The sequence below is a fragment of the Penaeus monodon genome, chromosome 19, assembly GCF_015228065.2.
Source record: "Penaeus monodon isolate SGIC_2016 chromosome 19, NSTDA_Pmon_1, whole genome shotgun sequence".
In the NCBI taxonomy this organism is placed as follows: Eukaryota; Metazoa; Arthropoda; class Malacostraca; order Decapoda; family Penaeidae; genus Penaeus; species Penaeus monodon.
Window position 1 is genome coordinate 1,756,194 of NC_051404.1, and position 284 is coordinate 1,756,477.

Genomic DNA, 284 nt, shown 5'->3' on the forward strand with positions numbered 1-284 from the left:
TTGTTTCTACTACTACCCACTCACTTTCTCACAGTAAAACCTCAAACGCAGACTTTTCTCCCAACAACGAGGAGGTAAATGTACAGACCAGAAATACCTTCCTCGGGTGACCTTGCAAGTAGCAACTATAGCAAGGTCGTTTCTCTTGCTTCCCTCTTCGTCGGAATCTGGAACTGTTTCTTCGCTTTTAATTACATTGAATGTCTATTTGTTGTATATGGGTATTAAGTATCGATTATCAAGAAAAAAAAGCAAGTGCGTTTTTGCAAGGAAGGCATGAGAGT